At 35.8% G+C, this 19,750-nt stretch overlaps 1 protein-coding gene across 1 annotated transcript in view; it reads left to right on the top strand.

Annotated features, from left to right (window-relative positions):
- LOC138693824 (conserved oligomeric Golgi complex subunit 4-like) overlaps positions 1 to 19,750 on the top strand; it is a 103,785-nt gene that overhangs the window by 6,863 nt on the left and 77,172 nt on the right. The window contains exon 2 of the mRNA XM_069817655.1: positions 4,531 to 4,747. The gene's annotated coding sequence lies outside the window, so the exon portion shown is untranslated. The remainder of the gene's footprint in view (positions 1 to 4,530; positions 4,748 to 19,750) is intronic.

Below are 19,750 nucleotides of genomic sequence, written 5' to 3'. Positions count from 1 at the left end.
TGAGCTTTCATAAATTTTACAACATCTTGACCTCCTATCAGGTTAAGAAGTTCATTGTTGGAGCGTATCCTCCATCTTTGATGATCATTGACTGGGCCAAAGATTCTACGCAGAATCTTCCGTTCAAAACTTCTTAAGGAGTTCTCGTCTTTCTTTGTAAATGTCCATGTCTCTGAACCAAAGGTAACTACAGGACGAACTAATGTTTTATAAACTTTAATCTTTGTCATCCTCGATAACAACTGATTTTTAAACAGTGGGAGGTTAGCGTAATAAGCCCGATTTCCAGCCTGTATTCTGTCGTTGACATAACCACTCACATCACAGTTATTATTAATAATAACTCCAAGATATTCTGAATTGGGATACACCTTCAAATGTATACTCCTGGATGGTAATATTCTTAGGGGTCCTTCTCAACTTAGAGGTGGACATAATCATGTATTTAGTTTTTCCTTGATTCACTGTTAATCCCATGTTTTTAGCATTCCTGGATAATTCAATAAACAACTGTTTGAGTGTGGAAGCATTTCTAGATATAATAGCTATATCATCATCATACGCACAGATTTGACTTGATTTTGTGAATATGGTGTCTTTCTGGTCTACACTTTCTATTGCTTGGTGTATGACCAGATTGAATAATACTGTGGAAAGACCATCCCCTTGTTTGACTCCAGTATTGAGTGTAAAAGCTTTACTAATTTTATTTCCCACTTTAACATGGGCCATAGAATTATCCATGGTCATTTGTACCAATCTTATGATTTTTAATGGGATGCCAAATTCTCCCAACATTCCATTCCGTAAAGCTCCTGTTTGTTTACACTATCAAAAGCTTGCTTAAAATCGATAAACAGCAAGTGAAGATCTATGTCCCATTTATAGAACTTTTCCATCATTTGCTTGATTGTAAAAATTTGATCTGAGGTGCCTCTATTTGGTCGAAATCCACATTGTGATTCTCCAAGAATTTGCTCCGAATATTTCCTAAGTCTTTCATTCAAAACACCTGAAAGAACTTTATATACCACATTAAGCAGTGTAATGCCTCTGCAATTCTCACACTTCCTCTTATCTCCTTTTTTAAATATTGGGCAAATTATGCCTTCTCTCCAATCTTCTGGCATAATCTCCTCCTCCCATATCCGCACTATTAATTTATAAATTGCATGTGTGAGGGCATTGCCTCCTTCTTTAATAATTCAGCTGTAATGTGGTCGGTTCCTGGGGCTTTATTGCTGCTCAGCTGTCCAATTATATGCGATACTTCCTCCGGCATTGGTATGGCTGTGTTCTCTGTGTCCTGCAAAGTTGGTACACTTAGATAGTGAGGAGTCCTTTTGTCTCATCTTGAATTATCTGGGTCATTGTGTTTATTATATAAATTCTTAAAATATTCTGTCCATTTTTCTTCAATCTGTTTATCTTCAAATAGTATCTTCCCATACTTATCTCTACATTTATTGTCTTTGGGTTGAAAACCTTTCCTGATCTTTGACATTGCTGCGTAAAATTTCCTAATTTCATTCGATTGATTTAACTGCTCTATTTCCTCAACTTGTTTTCTTAACATTTCCTCTTTTTGCTTGTTCTGTTGGCTTTAAGTCTTAGTTGTCTGTATGATTCACAGTTTGACCGTGTTTCTCTGTGTAGCATTTTAATCCTAGCATTATTCTTTTCTTCTATTACTTCCTTACATTCCTGATCGAACCATTCATTACAGGTCTGTTGTTGTGTCCCGAGTTCCTCTTCAGCAGTTGTTAAAATAGCTTTCCTAATTCGCTCCCATTCTTCTTCAGTTGTCCTGTCACCTCTCCGTTCTTCACCAGCCTCTATCACCAAATCTTCCTCGAACTTCCTCTGTAGCTTCTCCTGGTACAATAACTTAAACTCCGGGCATTTGAGTTTACAGATGGCCAGATTCCTTTTCTTCATGACATCTGTTATATGTACTTTAGCTATTTTCTCTCTAAGTACTGCTTTAACTAAGTAATGGTCTGAATCGCAGTTAGGACCTCTGCAACTTCTTACATCTATAATAGATGAGGAATGCCTAGCATTGATGAGCACATGGTCTATTTGGTTAGTAATATCACCACCTGGTGATCTCCAGGTACCTAAATGTATTCTCTTATGGGGAAAACAGGTGCTTTTAATAATAAAATTATTCCTGGCTGCAAATTGTCCCAGCAATTTACCGTTTTCATTCGAAGTTCTCATGTAAGAAAAAAATCCCAGCAGTAGAGCCTAGGCAATCTTCTTTCCCCACCTGTGCATTATAGTCGCCCATTACTATAATAATGTCGTATTTTGATACTTTGCTAAGAATAGTTTCAAGTTGCTCATAAAATACCTCTTTTTCTTCTTCATCTTTCTCTTCATGAGGAGCTTAAACAGATATAATTGTAAAATTCTTAAATTGTTCTTATAGACGTAATCTGCAAATTTTTTCATTAAAGGCTTCAAATTCCAAGATGCTAGCTTTAATCCTCTTTGCCACTATAAAACCCATTCCATAAAGTCCAGTCCTTGTACGGGAACCACTATTGAGGATGGAGAACTCTCTTTTATCCACTATTCCCTCCCCTTCCCACCGTATTTCTTGCAAAGCAACAATGTCTAGTTTAAATTTCAATATCTCATTTCCAATTTCAATAATTTTTCCTGGTCTTAACATCGTGCCCACATTTCAAGTCGCTAAGTTCAAATCGTTTTTCCGTTTATCATGCCTTAGCCGTCGTCTATTGTATCCATCATTCCAAGGCCATCGTTTCAGGTTCTCAACAATATAGATTTTATTGGTGTGGGGATGTTAGCACCACGACCAAACCTCCAACCTGGAGGACCAGGGACTCTTCTGTCAGGGTTACCATACCTTAGCCGAGAGGTCCCTGTTTTAAGGCGCAGGGAACTCGCCTTCACCCACCCTCTTACGAGATAGGATTTGCTGGTTATGCAGTCAGCTAAGCCAACAACTCGGGCATTTTCTGCCATTTAATACCTAATGCTGATTACAGGGCGCATTCGAAAGCATGGTCTTGAGCTGTTCGTATTGTGCAGAGCAGGTAGAAGCCAACATGAGCGTTAAATATTCTGTGTTTTATATAGTTATGATCGCGTTTTATCCCCAGGAAAGACCCGGTACTCTATTTGATAGATGACTAAGTCAACCTTGTGGCTGTGCTGGAATTCTGTCATATGATTTCATTCTTGTTCTTTGGTATAGATTTTGTACTTCAACATGTAGGTTCTAATTTTATGTAATTAACGCCAGTTTAGCACTAAAGGAGCCTCTATTGTGACATATGATTAATGTAATTTCTGACTAGAAACCACAGAACAGCAGGAGAGAGAGAGAGAGAATTTTTTATTAAACATGTTCCATTACAGTTTGTAATACTACATGTTTTGGTTTACATCACTATTGCATGGCAAGAGAGAGAGAGAGGGAGGTAGGTTTTTTTCAACCATGTTGTGTTATTAGTTACTCTGCAACAAGGTTCAAGTTACATTGCATGCGCTGTGTTAAATCTCGCTCGAAATGTTGTCAAGCCAGCAGATGACTGAGAACTGTCGACAGCTTGCAGTCGAAGTGAAGCCGAGTGCACACGAACATTGCTGATAGTTTGTGCAGCTCTTCTTGAGTATACTCTACTCGTCGCCAAGCAAGTCCCTTGCTGCACTAAAGTTGCCCCTGTGGTTTGTATCTTGATTGAGACTGCAGCTGTCTCATGGGGCTGCAAAACAGAACAGAAATAAGCTTTTATGGACTGTAGTGTTTAGAGAAGTTAAAAGCAATCTCCTCTCCCATATTCGTCTTTAGACTTGGCTCAGTCATCCAGATTTGTCAGACATAATGAGTCCAAACAGAGTAGTTGACTACCTGTCTGCTCTGAAGATGGAACCTTATGTAGTTCTGAAATGGAAATGTCAAATTCCAGGGCACGGTGAATACCCAAGTGCCTAATTCTAACCTCTTCTCCCATTGTAAGTGAATTAAATTTGGATTTACACTTAAATTGTAGTATTTATGTAAAGTACAGCATTCTAAATAGCTACAGCATTAATTTTCCATTCAGGAATTTTCAGATTTCAATTTTACCAAGTCCATGCGAAATTGGTTGGTGGCTTATTTTTGTGCTGAGTACTTAACAGTGATTTTGTAATTTGTGGTCTCTTTCTCCAGAATTGTTATCATACAGTATGTAAAGACATTTTGTTTTTAAGTTGAGAACAGAGTAATAGAGATGAAAATGTTGCCATTATTCATTTTAATTTATGAACGAAAAACATGTTTTTTTTTTTTTACATACAGTAAATAGCTTTTTTTGGTACATAAAGTAAATATATTACGTGGGTCAACTGCTTTATTTCTTCATCACATGATAGTCACATTTAAAATTTTTGCCACCTAAAAATCTGTTGCCTTTAGCCAAGATTGAACTCCTATTTGTTTTCTGTATTGCTGCAGCATCAGTAAACAAATGTACAAATTGTAACAAATTGACGTTTATAACATGTTGGCAGCATTGAAGAAGTCCTTTGAGCAGATGTACATCCCACAAGAACGTCAACCATTCATAAACATGAGTCTGTAGTTGGACTCTAGGAATGTGACTGTGAATGTCCACCCAGCCAAACATGAAGTGCACTTTCTACACGAAGATTCGTTATTGATAAAGTGAGAAGTGCAGTGGAGTCCAAGCTGTTGGGCTGTAACACAGCAAGGAAGTTCTATGCACAGGTAAGTCATGGAAAGCAGTAAATTGTAGCACAAAGAGAAAATTACGTGCACAGATAAGTGACCTAGAACAGTGGATTGTAATACAGATGAATTCTACACAAAGTTCAGTTATCAGGAGCCGTTGATTGCAGTACAGTACATCAAAGCTTTCCACAGAGATAAGTAGTCAGGAATAGTTGACTGTAACATATTGAGAAAGTTCCGCACATAGGTAAGTGATCAGTAACAGTGAACTGTGGTGTAATCAAGTAAATACTGATTATAAAAACACTCTAAGTCACATTTTGGTTGAAAATAAGTGGAGCATTGTAATGACTACCTCACACATAGATACATCAGTCTGAGCAGAAAAACAACCGAAGTGACAGTTAATACTGTAAAGCAAAAGGCATCAATATTCATCTGAAGTGCAGGATTCCAGTTGTTTTTGCAATAAACAGGAAACAGTTGGCACTACTGCAGAACTGCTCTTTATCTGGGTACAGTACTATACATGTCCAGCTGCATGTGTGTTCACTGGTGTTTATAGCAAGAAAAGAACAAAACATTCTTCGGAATATAGAAGAAATGTTGAAAAGGCCAGAATTCATGGTGGAGAACATATTAACCACAGCGGTAAGGATGTCCCTAAAAAGTGACTAGTGAAGACTGCAAATGCCAGAAAGAGTGTTTTAACCCGACAACATGGTATTTAAAAGTCCCTGCACTAAGCGCTAAAGTGGTATTTAAATGCTCTAGTAGAATGGAATTTATATTACTTCACTCCTTTATTTCAGTTTTCGAAATGGTTAAACATAATATAACCATATCCATATGACAGTAAAAAACGTACTCTCTGCAATACAATTGAAAAAACCACATATTCATATCTGAAATTGATTACGAACTATGGCCGGTTTTGTGCAGCCATGCAGGATATGTACACGTGTATGTAAAATCACTTCAGAACTAACCTAGAGAGCTGCATATATGCGTATGGCAACTAGGTCTGAGGGATTAAAAAATTGGTGAATGTGACAATTGAATGTCTTTAAATATTGCTAGCAAGGATCAGCAAGACTGGTTCTTACAAGGTATATGTGCCAGTGATATAAAACGACACGGGACGAGAAATGAGAAGAAACCTAATAGAGTGAAATCTTTCAAGTATTACATCAGGTTGGAAGTACAAAAATCGAGGTATGTAGAAAGCCTTCTTTATTATTTGAAGAGTGGAAATGGCAAAAGTTCTAAGTGCCATTCAGAAAATTTCACAGGAGACAATAAAAACTTCTCAATTTCTGAACTTAATGTTTTGTGTTCAAAATAGACACATATTTGTACAGGATATATGTTAGTATAAGACTTAAACACACTTTCTTGATAATTGGAATGTAGTATAAAATATAAAAAAATGAAACTTATAGAATATTCTAAGTGCCTTGTCCATCTCACTCATAGTGTTCCAAATGCCATGTTTTGTAGTTAGGTATTACAACATGTACAGCTGTCAAAAGAAAAAGTGGCCGCTCTCCTGAAACAAAGTTCCCTTCGGGTATCTTCGCTACAATTCGGAGACAGGCGATGTTACATGGTGTTGGACCACGTTGCCTGATATCTACAGTTATAATTGAAGTATTCTGTGTGTTATTCGATAGCATAATGGTAGCGTTCAGGCCTCTTATTCATGAGGTCCTGCGTTTGACTACAACCTCGTGCTTTTTATGTTATTTTTTGTTCTGTTTTTGAGAGAGACAAACTATACATAATGGCTCCTTTCTCTTTTACGATTATTTTAGTAATTAACATCAGGTTCATTAATATATTATGCCATGACTTTATCATTATGATATTGTGGCTGCAAATGGAAAGAAAAAAGATTTTATTCTCAATAAAAATATCTTCCGTGGCATAAACAAAATAAATTTACTGCCGTCGGCCTTAAAACATTGAAACAATTAATCGTTCAAAAAACAAAACAAAAAGCCACAATTCAATATTTAGTCTATCTTCCTCTTATCTCGATCATCTTGCAGTCGAGTGGGCATGGAATTGACTAGTCTTTGCAAATAGTGACTGTTCTTAGACACGATATTCCAGGCATTCTGAACATACCCACATACATAAGTGTTCTGTCCATGGGCAGGTCTTTCATTGCAAACGTAGCAATCTCCAATCTTTCCTATTTTCTGCCTTCCTCTTAGTCTCCGCATATGATCCACATATCCTAATGTCGTCTATTATTCTTTTCAACCAGAGACCCAACCAATTCCTTTTTCTCTTTCTAATCAGTTTCAGCATCATTCTTTCTTCACTCACTTTTTCAAACACAATTTTACTTCTTATTCTGTCTGTCCACTTCACATGCACCATTCTTCTCCACATCCACATTTCAAATGCTTCAATTCGTTTCTCTTCATTTCGTCGTAATGTCCATGTTCCTTCCCCATACAATGCCACACTCCACACAAAGCACTTTACTAGTCTCTTCCTTAGTTCTTTTTCCAGAGGTCCGCAGAAGATCCTTCTTCTTCTTCTATTAGAAGCTTCCTTTGTTCATGTTTGCAGTTTTTCTTGGGAAGGATAGACCTAAATGCGGTAACATCCCGTTGCTTTCCGCACACCACTATCTCTTTCGCATCTTATTAAATTCCAGGTGGCCCAAGCATGGAGATGAGGAGAGTGGATTTGACTAATTGGGTCCTACGGACTTCACCGAAAGTCACGGCAAGGGTTAAATATTAATTCTGTCAGGATGTTTGACCCGATCAGAGACCGAGAAATCTCAATTAGCCTTTGCCCCCCGCATCCTGGACTAGCTTCTACGAATCATCAGAAAATCCTAGAGTGTGGTTGGGCCAATTTTTCCGAAAATGTTTCCACACTTTTGCCCTCATAGCTCACCGGACGAATGTCGGAATTTAGATGTCAACGTCTCAGGTTCAATTCCTCGTAACTCCTTTTCATTTTATTGTGGTTCAAGATAGTATAATGTAATAATACAAAAAGAAAAACTAATACCAGTATTATGCAACTGGATTTTTCCAAACCTAACATTAAATTTATGTTATTTATATCGCTAAAGAATGATTACAATATAAATAACTTGAATATTATTTATACAGTATCACTAAAGAACGATAATAGAATATAAATTATAAATATCGGTTTGTTTAATTAATATAAGATATTATATAATATGTATTTAATTATCTAAATAAAATAACCTATTTTACAAGGAGAGATGGTTATTTGTGTTATAATAATTACTTACATAAAATACAGATTATTTATATTGCGAAAGAACAATAACAATATAAATAACTTGAATATTGTTTTATAATGCTAATGAAGGAAAACAGAATATAAATAACTTGAATATTATTTATATCGCTAAAGAACGATAACAATATAAAAAACGTGAATATTATTCATATCGGAATTTCACAGATTTATTACAGATGTATTTAAGAAATTGTAGAAGAATAGTAATTAGTAACAGTGTCCTATTTATTTTTCTTGGAGCCAAATTTGTAACTTTTAAAAGTGTGGTTACTATGTTGAAGTGTATGTGTTGCAACAGATGCTTGATTTGTTATGTATGTGAGTCAGTTATGGGATGCTTGATGTCGTCGCAATGTCGTAATTATAGTTTGATTGTGTTTGTGTGACTATTGTGTATTAATTTATGATGTATGGTATGGAAATCTGCATATTTGTGTTATAGAAGTGTTACGTATGTGTGTTGTTAATATTTTTGTATGTTTCAAATTGATAACTGATATTTGTTTTGCAATCGCAATGCCTAATTTACGGATTGTTTATGTTTTGTTTACATCTCGTAAGCTAATTTAATTTTCTTTTCCATTTCTCTTTTTGCTTATCTTTTTTGTGTATAAAACTATAGCCCTAACATACATATGTAAAATAGGGCTAACCCCCATTGGAGATACAATAATAATAATTATTATTCATATCGTTATAAAACGATAACAGAATACAAATGATGACTTTAATTTTATTCATATCTCTAAAGAACGATAACAAAATATAAATAACGTGATAGCCATAAAGAATGATAACTGGATATAAATGATAATTTGAATATCATTTACATCGCTAAAGAACGATAAAAAAATAAAATGAAAACTTGAAGAAGGCCCGAACCCACAACCTTTGAATCATTAAACAAGCACTCTACCGCTGGTCTACGAGGCGCAGATATGGAACACTTTCATAGTTCCGGAACTGCTTGTACAAGCACATGCATCGTGTAACATCACCGCGACCCGAAGTGGCCTTTGAAAATATTCTCTGTTCACTAGTGCGGCAACTTTTTTTTTGACAACTGTACATCATAAAGGGGTGATAATATAAGATCTGTAGACTAAAAAAAAAGTCTTATTATGCAGTAGCAATGCTGTTATTCCCGGCGTGACTCCTCCTCTTTGCTTACGTCTTAGGAAGTGAAGGCTCTATAAAGTCTAGGTAGGTAGTATCGTTCGCCATTTTTGTTCTTTCATTGCCGAGCTACCATACGAGGAATCTATTTGCCACACCATTAAACATTATCATGTCATAGCTGCTATGATAATAAATCAAACGCACTGTAATTGAGCAAATAATTGAGTGGCAAATTACGTCTTCGTGTGCTTTCTGCGAACTCCAACGAAAGAGCCAAAATGGCGGGCGATTATATTAAGTATTTATCGAGCTTTAAGAAATGAATAGCATCTTCATCAGTGAATTACAAGACGCACATGTTTAAATGTAGCTGATCTGCAACGCGATTGGCTGCCGGAAATTAGAGCGACGGGACTATAGTTTCAGGATTACTGTTCCAATACTCAGTTTCTGCAAAGTTCTTCATAAAAAGTACCTTTGGTAGAAACGATATCATGTTTTTCAGATCTGCTATTTTAGCAACTGGTAACATAGGTTGTGGGAGTGCATGCAGAAAAGTGTCTCTTATCTTAGTAGGAAGTTTTCCTTTCCTCATATTGTTCATCACCTTCCACTTAGGTTTCTGTGAGTTTTCTTGGTAAGAAGCTTTCCTGGTAACTATTTAGTTACATGAATCATATTTAATTTTGAGATCTCACATTTTGAGGTCGTAATGACAGAATCTGCAGCATATTTTAGGTCGAAGAAATCATCAGATTCAATCTCCATGACATTGAAGATGTCGAGCAGTTTCCACAACATAATGCAAATCTCTTGGAATGCATGCCTTCCAGACTCTCTTTCTCATCTCAATAAGATCAAAATCACGGTCACAGATCAAGAAGCTGTGAGCATTATAAGCAACTTTTAGTGTAACTTCCTCAAAGGGCATTTCATTCATTCACAGTGTTCTGCCCAAGGACAGGTCTTTCACTGCAAGCCCAGCATTCTCCAGTCTTTCCTATTTTATGCCTTCCTCTTTGTCTCTGCATATGATCCATATATCTTAATGTTGTCTATCATCTGCTATCTTCTTCTGCCCCGAACTCTTCTTCCATTCACCATCCCTTCCACTGCATCCTTCAATAGGCAGTTTCTTCTCAACCAGTGATCCAGCCAATTCCTTTTCCACTTTTTGATCAGTTTCAGCGTCATTCTTTCTTCTTGAAGTCTTTCCAACACAGCTTCGTTTCTTACTCTGTCCATTACACATGCTGCATCCTTCTCCATATCCACATTTCAAATGCTTCTATTCGCTTCCTTCACTTCACTGTAATGTCCATGTTTCTGTCATGATGTACCAAAGACATAATAAGGAAAGGCATTACGCGATTTTTGTTTTGACCTGCGCAATTATCAGACTAAATGACTAATTTCCTCTTGTTCAAATTCCCTCCTTCTCTTATTAATTTCAATAAGCACGATGCAACTTCATTAGTCCCACGAGAGGCAATGCTCTCATCCCACACACACATAACACAATCATGAGGATCTGCAACATGTAAGCCTAAATTATAACAGTTGAGCTGTCTGCTGTAAAACATGTTGCTGTGGGCAAGGTTTGGAACTAGTAACACTTGCTGAAGATCAACTGACATTACTGTGGAAAACGGGTATCATAACAGTCCCAAGTACTTCCTTACATTTTGTATGGCGTAAGTCTCGATACCTTTTCACATCATGGGACTGAATCTGTATTGACTGAAGAAATTTCACAAGCAAATCCATCACATGTTTTGCACGTATCAGTTCTTAGCCGATGAACTGAAGCATTTGGAAACTCCTTATTGGAAACTTTATCATAGAACTTACGTAACTAACCACACTTCCTGGATACTTTTCTTTAAATGCCTGATGCATCCTGTTGATATTCAAATCCATGCTCGGCCTGACAAATGCTTTCAACCATTTCAGAAAGCCTGGTACTTTGATCCAACTGCTGTATTGAGTGTCCTTCCTTCTGATGTGTCTTTCGTCAATTGTGAAGCCATTCGTTTCCCTAGCATTGATGCAAAGCAACATTGTGATATTTCTGCCACATTTACCTAACTTGCTTCTTGCCTTTAAGAGCCAAGACTTTCAAGTTACTTGAATGCACTGAACTTACACCAGTTTCGTCGCAGTTGAAAATTCTGCTTGGAGGGAACGAATATTTTCCTATTAGTTCCTCTAGTTCGGCAAAAAAAGCATTCACTTGTTCCCGTTAAAGCCTGGAGCTCTCTGCAGGCTTGTTAATTGAGCACAACACAAAGAAAATTCGGAATGCTGCTTGATAAATCCACGATAAAACTTGTTTCCCACTATCTGCTTTGTTCTGTTGAATTGGTGTGGCAATTTCAAGTGCTCAGCAAGATCGTAGACTAGAGTAAGAAGTTCGATTTTGTTCAGGATAGGAAACAATTGTCCAGATGTTTAAGATATTTTACAATTTATTTTCCAATTCATTGTCGAATGTTCTTTAAAGGATTTATTTTAATTCATTCTCCCCTCTTAAGGGCACAAATCCCAAACACGGTCTCCCAAAATGCTTCTTGGCACAGAGAAGTGATCTGCTGCTTCACTCCCTGCCAGTACTCTGTTGACAGTCATTTTCCCTTTTTAGATGCTATCATCCTTTTAGAAGTCACTGAAACCAAATGATGGCATTATTTTATGTGCCACAATAATTATTTTTCTGTTTGGTACTGGAAACACTGGTAGTGTCCAGTATTGGGACCATGTGGTAATTTAGAATAAAGTGCAAAAAATTAAAATCTAAATGCTTTTGTCTAGTAAAATTTACGTCTCTTTCAGCTGTCTATCCCGACAACGAATGCTAGTTTTGTGCAGTGGTTATTTGTTAAACACACGACACTACTCACAACACACATGGGTTACAGTTGCAAATTTTGCTCTATTTAGTCGGCCAGAGCTGCTCTCACTCTGCAAGGCACTTCAATTCCAAGCCAGAGCAGAATGCTCATGCAGTGGCGGACCCGCATTACAGCTACCTTCCCTGCATTAATATGACAAGAGTCACGGTTGTTCAATTCATTGAGGCTGTCAGTACGTAATAGTTTATAAGGATATTATATCAATCCATTGTACATTACAGAATTTATAACACTCTTATTAATTTAATGAAATAAACTTTGCTCCATGAACACACACAAATCATTAGGCTTATTTACATAACCCATACGCACATACTGCAATCTCCTCACCACGGTTCTACGAGACAGTTGTATGGCTTCCACTTCTCCTACTTAATATAATATAATATAATAAGACATAATGTGGTATGGTATGGTATGGTGTATGATATGATATGATAAGATATGATATGATGTAATATAATATAATATAATATAATATAATATAATATAATATAATATAATATAATATATGATCATAAATTAATACAACTTAAAGAAAATGTTTCTCAGGTACATTATATTAGAATATCTATTCGATATTTATATTGCATTATAAGTTATTATAGTACATTTAGTAATATGTACATATATATACAGTCATCAACGAGTTTTAGCCGAGTAAGGACGTGTGCTGAAGGAGCGGAGTCTGAACAGCGTATAGAGGCATTGACCTATGAACGAGTGATAGAGCGGAAGGTACATTAGAAAATGGAAAAAGTGCTACAACGAGAAGTGATAAAGAAGGGGAGAAATGAAGCTAGGAATGGAGGACTACAAATGCAGAACAGTACAGGAAACTCGAATAATCAAGTGGATATAACATCAGGAAGCTTGACGTGCAGAATAAATAACATCTGTGCGAAGATTGATTATCTGGTACGGGATAATGAGCAAATGAAAGAGAAAATCAAATATTATGAAGATAAGCAAAGAAAGAAGAATTTAATATTCTTCGGGGTGGAAGAAGAGGGTCATGAATATGGAATGGATACATATGAGACTGTATGCAACGTGTGCGATAAGATTTTTGGTATCGATGTGAGAGTGGGCCATATTGAACAGACTTATAGAATGGGGAAAGGAAGATTTAGACCTATTTTAATTTCTTTCGTAAGCATGAGAACAAGAGAAATTATCTTAAGGAACTTAAGAAAATTAAGAATGACGAAAATAAGGGTTGAAAAAGACGTAAACCATGAAACAAGAAGAAGACGCAAAGCGCTGATACCGTTCATGATAGTTGCTAGAAATAAGGGAAATTTTGCTAAGATATATGAAGATAAACTGAAAGTCAACGGGAGATACTATGACCTGGAGTTTTGTGAGAAGAATATAAATCATCCGGAATTTGGATTAAATAACGTGGTAGAGAAACATCAGAGGCAGACTGACAAACACGTGCAGCGGGAATCGAAAGCAGGAGTAGAGAAGGAAATCAAGCGAACAGTTCAACTGGCTTCGGAAGAAAACATTGGAGCTAATGTAGAATATGAGAAGCATGCGGCGAAAAATGATGAATCAGAAGTCGAAGCAAGAAGGCGTCACACGCAGAAAGAAGACATTGAACCAGGGAGCAAAAAACGGATCACCAAGCTAACAGACAGGAAGAAGTACACTTCTATGAAGAGTGGCATAAAGGCTACAGCGGCAAAGAAATGTGCGAATGAGAAGATAAAGAAAGGTTTAAGTTGTGTAATGATGAATGAGTCTAGTGAAGAAGAGGGAGCTACTGATGGTTATGAACCGTGTGAGAGGATAATAGAGGTAAGAAGAAGGAAAGAGAAGGAGAGGAGTCCAGGGTTGGGAATAATAGGAGAATCATCGAAGGGGAATATGGAGAGTATAAGGAAAGGAGTCTTTGCGAGTGCAGATACAAGTGGAAGTTATGAAAGGGACTGCGGGGAAGAGAAGAAAGAAGTCGAGTATATAACTGACAACGAGTGCGCAGAGGGTCAAAGATCAACAATCGTGGAGATGTTTGAGAGAGAACTAAATAAGATATGCGAGAAAGTAGACGAAACTTATATAAAATGCAGTGAGTTATGTGATATTTAAGGACAACTGTCAACGAGAGCGCAGAGGGTCAAGTTCAGAAATCGTGGAGGTTTTGGAGAGGAAACTAAAAAAAAAAAAAAAAAAAAAAAAAAAAAGATGTGCGAGAAAATAGGTGAAACTATATAAAAATTCAGCGAGTCATGTGATAGTAAAGAAACAAGGAAGTGCAAACTAAGACGTGTGAAGTGTAAAAGTGAATCAGAGGAAAGATCTGCTTAGTCTGAGGCATAGATAAATTGAAAATCAATGATAAAGTGTACGTTCTCGAATACTGTGGAAAGAATTGTGACAAACCAGAGTTTCGGACCGAAATCTAGCAAAGCCAGGTGAATCAAGGCGCATTGAAACGGAGGTTCAATGGACGCGAAAATATGCGTACGTCAAGGCAGCACGCTAGGAAGAATGGAAAAATGCATACGACACAAAACTTCAATATCAATGAAACGAGAGATGGACAATGACGATACCTGACGTCTACTTCGAGTACGAAACAGCTGACCAGAATAAACCAAGGAGGAAAACATAACGTGAGGCAGATATAAAACACTGCGGACGAAGGATTAGGGAAACAACTGGTAGTGTCTAAGGTCAGGAGAATAGACAAGACTAATGGAGGAAATGCAAGAGAAGACATGAGAAGAACGAGTGTAGGAATGAAGCGACTACCAGATATTAGTGATTGTGAGGACTGAATAGATAGGGCGTTGGAGAGGTTATAGCGAAGAAGAAGAGTGCTAAAAAGTGAGTGCAGAAAATTTAGGGGTGGCAAAAGTGTAAGAAAAGGAACAGAGAAGAAAGTGTTAGTGTAAGAAGATAGGGTAAGAGTGTAATAAGATAAACTATCAAACAATGAATACAATGATATCTGAACAAATGTGAAGTGGAATGAGAGGGAAATTGGAAGTGTAATTTAAGTGAATTAGATATTTGATGTTTTTCAATGTTTTGGATTGGGAGTAGTAGCAGGGGTACTATAACTGTAGGAGTATTATCGAAATAAATATATGGATAGGGGTAATAAAATAGGAAATTTAGGAATGGAAGGGAAACAGTCTAGGTAGGAGGGAGAGAATAGAAGAAGATAGAGGGGGAAGGACATATAGCAATTCAGTCATAATAGAACATTAGAAAGCAATCAAGAAATTCTCGGCAAAGAATACCTTAATAGAAAAGAGTTATATGTATTAAAGGGATGGTGGATCGAAAAACAGAAATGTGAAGGTCCACCATAACTGTGAATTGTAATGTTGAATGACAAATAAATATCAATATCAATATATATATATATATATATATATATATATCATATATATCATAAACTGTAATATACTATACTATGATATAGCATAATATTTGTATAATTTAAAATTATATATTACTAAATGTATAATAACTTATAATGCAATATAAATATCAAATAGATACTCTAATATAATGTACCTGAGAAGCATTTTGTATTAATTTATGGCGTTCATTACCAACATATTTGTCATATTCAGTAGCATGTTGTAAAGAATAATGTCGTTGGATATTGAACTTCTTAATCGGTTGGAGTGTTTTATGCCAAATTAAACACTTTGCTAATCCACTGCTCTCTACCAAAAAGAACTCCTCCTCCCATGATACGTTAAAAGCATTGGGAGTAGCAGGACGCTTTAGTGTATGAGCGGAAACTCCGTCTTCAAAGTTCGCCATCACACTGCAGAGTCACCACTGCACCGACACTGAATGACATACAGTATGCTTATGTCACAGCGCTCGCAAGACCGGCTCTTTAAAGCACACAGCGCTCATTTCTCAGAATCACATAATGTGTCTAGTCCTGCCTTATACCTTAATATAATACTGCGTAACAAATTTTAACTTTTTTTTTGTGCTGGGCATGTGATACATGTTTTCTATATAATTTGAGACTCCTGAATACGAATATGACAATAAAAAACAGTTGTTGGTTATGGTTTTATAGAAATTTTCGAATTATATCTATTCAAAATACTGCTTTATATAATGACACTAAGGTCAAATATTCACTGTTCAGAAGATTACAGCTTTCTTTTTCTGCATTTTCTTTCATACTGGGAATCAGGTAAATTACGAGATAAAGTTCAACAATAGTCTGCAAGCATATTGACACTCTACTGTCCTTGGTATCTTTTTTCCATAGTTGAAATTTCTTGATGAAAGCACTCACCATGCTCATCACTGAAATCGTGACAATTCTCGGGGAAAAAGTCAAGATGGAAGTGAAGGAAGTGAATTTTCAGGCACATGTTACAACCCATAATTTCATATGCCAACAGTAAATTTTGCACTAGTTCTTTATAGTTCTCACTTTTACAGTTACCCAGAAAATTTCATACAACCTCCTTGAATGCAATCCAGGTGGCTCTCTCTTTTCCTTCCAACAAAGATTCGGTGTGATTGTCCTGCATTATTTCTGTAATTTGTGGTCCATTGAAAACTCCCTCTTTTACTTTCAAGTCACTAATAGTAGGAAATTTTTCCTGGATATGTTTAAATGCTTTATTTTATGATTCATCCCTTTAACAACATTCTTTATTAACCCTAACTTAATGTGTGAAGGGAGTAAAATTATTTTACTTTGAGGTACATGGGGTTGATGTATAATATTTTTCTTCCCTGGCTCTAGTGATTGTCATTTTATTTTATAATGTTTTTCTCGAGTACAACTGTCCCATTTGCACAGAAAGCAGCAAAATTTTGTGTAGCCTAATTGAATTCCAAGAAGCAATATTACAATCTTCAAATCCGCACATATAAACCATTCGTAATTTGAATATTATCATTAAAGCACACTTTAAAGAAATACACACCTTACACAGAATACTAACACCACGGAAATCTGGTAAACTGAAGCTATTTCATATAGCAAGTCTGTTTCTCCTCCTCCAAATGGAACCAAAAAGGGCAATAAAACAATTTCCACTTTTAGAAGTCATTTTGACAAGGTGGTCTATTGCAAAATATAAATTACAGTAATGTCATTAAAGCTCACAGTGAAAGAAATACACATCTTGAGTAAAATCAGGTAAACACAAGCGAATTCATACTGTGAACCTGTTTCACACCCTCCAAATAGACTCGTAAAAGGGCAATAAAATAATTTCCGTTTCTACAAGAGCTTCTAACATGTTTTCACATAATGGGTCGTCACATTTGTAAAACAAAGTAGTTACAGACGAAATATGGTGATTTTATAAATAGAATGCATATAAAATTAATTATATTGTCATCTCGAAAACCCGAACTGATGGAACATTTTCTGTGTTATTTTTTAATTTGGGAGGTCGAAATTAGTAAGAATTTGTTAGTTTTATTTGTGGCGCAAAATGGCCGTTGACCAATGTAATTTGATATCAGCAAAGAAAGTATTCTTACACCAAAAGCGCATGGTAAATTAACTGCATTAGTTTTATACGGAAATGTTGTCTATTTCAATATAATTTTGTCGTAACGATGTATTATACTGAAGTACAAAAGGATGACTAAGAGGATTTTTCTTTGTACAGTTGGTCATGACTTCCTGCAACATTATGGCATGATTTTAAGCTACTTACTAGTGTCCTGGAGTTATTCCCCTGTATTCTGTTTTTAATACACCTAGGAAACTTGGTAACCCCACCTTGACTTTAGGGACACAGTGTATATTGGAAAGTTACAAGAAGCAATTGATGTATTGTTGACAAATTTTCCTGTCTCTTAGGCTACAGTTACACTATAATAACCAAACATCGGAAGTTATGCAAAACCGAAACGCTACATGCTAATTAGGTAAAATTATGTGAAGTGTTCCGTCTCTTTCTCAGAGTGATTATTATTTCCTGAATAACTCGAAAGTGGAGTTTTACTGGGTCATGGGACCGATGTTTCAGTTTGTTTAAGAGAAAGTGAAAGAATTACTGCCCAAATCCTATTAGTTATTATTAGGCTTTACATAGAAAAAAAAAATCGAACCATTACTTAGAAGATAGTTTGTCTTCTTTAAAAAAGAAAAAACAAAACAAAAAAAAAAAGAGAGTTATGAAAGATTGTTCTCTAAACATAATTTTAATGTTATTCCTATTGTAAACTAATCTGACCAGAAGAAGTTAGTTTGTGTCTATTCGTACTTGCTAATGATGTTTCCACTTTCGTCTCTTAGGTTTCTTGTTGCTCTCCTGAAACTATTCCCTTGGACGCTCCTCTGCTGGACCAGGTGTCAGTTTTCAGGACAAAATACTGGTGATTCATAAGATGATTGCATTTAACATATTTTTCAGGAAAGTTACAGTACAATTCAACCATTAATTGTTTTTAGCTAAAATTTCCCTAACACTGGGATTACTTTCATTCCATTTATTTGAAACACTCTGTATAAAGTGTCATTACTATTGCTTACAATTACACAATGTCATCACTACCTCTTTTCCTCATATGTGGCCAAGAACTTGCTCTATCTTTCACAAAAATCACTTTGTCCTCGTCAGATATGTAATAGCTCCTTCTATGTAATCTGTGGCCTTTTACCAGAAAAAAGTACATATATATATATATATATATATATATATATATATATATATATATATATATTCGACAGGGGCGAAAAGATGGAACTGAATTTTCTACCTCTAACTTTATGTAAGGTCAAGCCTAATAGTAACCCAAACAAACTGGCCAGTAATAAAATTTTATTATTCCACATTGTTCAAGAAAAAAATTACTCGCATGAGGTTCGAACTTGCTCTCATCCACATGACAGACAGCATCTGAGGTACTGAGACATACGGCCATGCTTCTGAAACTGAAACACCATTGACTTCTGTGGCATACTACAATAACTGCAAGAAACATAATGCGTATGTACAAATTGCAAAGCATATAATAGACTATCTCATATTAAGTACCAGTTATGTATTTTTTGAATGAAGATAATTCTAAATCTACAACATAGGCGAATACTAATTGAAAATGTTTTGTTTTGAAACAATGTGCAATCATAATATTCTTAGTTTTAGGGTGCTGTGCAGTATTAAGTAATATAGATATTTTGTATGGGCATGTATTTGCCAAATAATTCATATATTAATATTGTAATATTTGGTAGGTTGGCTTTGGCTAGGTTACAATGAACTTGAAGCGCATGTTTTAAAATCTTGTCAAATCGTTAGCAATTTGAAATAGTTTTGAAAAATATTTTGTTCAATATTGATCAAAATTTAAGAAGTTTTCTTCTATTGTATTGAATTGGAAGAAAAACTTTGATCGCACACAAGCAGCTTAAACCTTATTTTTTATTGTTTAAATCATGAATTTAAATTCAGAAATTGCTCCGATTTTCTTCTTTTCATGCACTTCATTTTCATCTGAATTTACTTAGAAAATGTGCAAGAGAGTACCAGTATTTCTGTTTAACTAATTCCATATTTGAAATAAAAATATATAATTTTGCCCTGAAGGTACTATTGTTAACCGTAACTGAATGGTTACGGTGGATATAGTTGACTAACTATAGTCACGTGAACAGAGCGTAACTCTTCACCATTATTTGGAATATTACCTGCGTCATCTGCATCTATGATTGTACAGCTGTAGATGGTGCTCTCCCTCTCTA

This window comes from Periplaneta americana, unplaced genomic scaffold (genome assembly GCF_040183065.1).
Source record: "Periplaneta americana isolate PAMFEO1 unplaced genomic scaffold, P.americana_PAMFEO1_priV1 scaffold_22, whole genome shotgun sequence".
In the NCBI taxonomy this organism is placed as follows: Eukaryota; Metazoa; Arthropoda; class Insecta; order Blattodea; family Blattidae; genus Periplaneta; species Periplaneta americana.
Note: the sequence above shows the minus strand (reverse complement) of the source record. Positions and strands in the feature narration are given on the sequence as shown.